The sequence below is a fragment of the Sceloporus undulatus genome, chromosome 1 (assembly GCF_019175285.1).
Source record: "Sceloporus undulatus isolate JIND9_A2432 ecotype Alabama chromosome 1, SceUnd_v1.1, whole genome shotgun sequence".
Taxonomy (NCBI): domain Eukaryota; kingdom Metazoa; phylum Chordata; class Lepidosauria; order Squamata; family Phrynosomatidae; genus Sceloporus; species Sceloporus undulatus.
In genome coordinates, this window is record NC_056522.1 from 253651100 (window position 1) to 253652898 (window position 1799).

Consider the following 1799-nt stretch of genomic DNA (forward strand, 5'->3'; position numbering starts at 1 on the left):
AGCTGCCAAGCCCTTGGCTGCACCTCTGAGCAGAGCAACACCTTGCATCTGTGAATGTGCCCCTTGTCACTCCTGTTGGGATCGAGTTCCCCACAAGCTCTGCAAGCTACTTCCTCCCACAACCATTTCCTGATGCAAGGGACCATACTAGGGCTTTGCACAGTAAATAAAGCACTGGGGGTGGGGAGCAAGGTAAGGTGGAAGAGAGCAGAAAACATCTAACTGGAAGGAAAACACAGTACTTTTGTTTGTTGTTAACCGCCTTCGAGTCCATCCTGACTCATGGCGACCCTGAAGATGAGACATCTCCAATACTTCCTATGCTCCACTGCTCTGCTTAGATCCTGCAAATTCATACTCCTTAATAGAGTCCATCCATCTAGCATTTGGTCTTCCTCTCTATCTGCATCCTTCCACCTGCCCTAGCATTATTGTCTTTTCCAATGAGTTGTGCCTTCTGTGACATATAGAACTATCCTAGTTCTTTGCCAGCAATCCATGGTTCTCTCTGCAACAATGACATGTCCTTTCCATAGCCTGGAAAAGTGACCTTTTATGAACTCCCAGAAACTTCCAGCCATAACGACCACTGGTCATGCTGGCTGAAGGACTCCAGAAACAGTAGTCCCAGAAAGTAACTTTTGCAAATGCGGCTAGAATCTCTTGGCTTCCCAGTCCACAAATTTCCAGATTGGGTGATGTGTTTTACCACAACCCTCATAGCCATAACATCTGGCATAATTTGGCTCCTTTCCTCCTCCTTCCTCCTCCCTTTATTTTTGGGGGCCGCCTAGCCAGGGCTAAAGACTGAGAGAGTTTCCACACACGCTCCCTCAACCAGGTTGACCAAGTGTCTTCAACATCACAAAGGAGGACAAGGGACTGTAAAATGGAGGACAGTAAAAGAAAATGGAACACAGAATCATAGAGTTGTAAGAGACTGCAAGGGCTATCCAGTCCAATGCCTGCCATGCAGGAACACAGAATCAAAGTACCCTTGACAGATGACCATCCAGATCGTATAAAGACCTCCAAAGAAGGAGACTCCACCACTCTCCAAGAGAGTGTGTTCCACTGTTGAACAGCTCTTACTGCCAGGAAGTTCCTCCTAATGTTGAGGTGAAATTTCTTTTCCCGTAGCTTGCATTCAGTCTTCCAGGCCCTATTCTCTGGAGCAGCAGAAAACAAGCTTGCTCCATCCTCAATATGACATCCTTCAAATACTTAAACAGGGCTATCATGTCACCTCTTAACCATCTCTTCTCCAAGCTAAACATGCCCAGCTTCCTCTCATCATAAGACTTCATGATTTCCAGACCCTTCACCATTTTGGTCACCTTCCTCTGGGCACGCTCCAGCTTGTCAATATCCTTTTTGAATAGAACAGAACTAGACACAGTATTCCAGGTGAGGCCTGACCAAAACAGAATAGAGTGGCATTATTACTTCCCTTGATCTAGACACTATATCACATTGGCTTTTTTAGCTGCTGCATCATACTGTTGAACATGACTCATGTTCAACTTGTGGTCTACTAAAGCCCCATTTAGACTGAGCTATTTGTCCTGGATGGAAACGGGCAGAATTGGGGGCCCTCCCCCCGAATCTCTCTGGAAGCAAGTGCTCACTACGAAATACCTTAATTGGGGTTATTTACCCCTGAACACCATTGCAGCTCTTAGCAAAGAGTTCACATTTGCGGTAACTGGTTTTAAAAAATCCTCCTTTGCTGTTAATCAAATTCTCTTCTACTTGCAGCGCTTGGCCAACGGATGGGTGATTTCCCCCCTCCTTAAAAA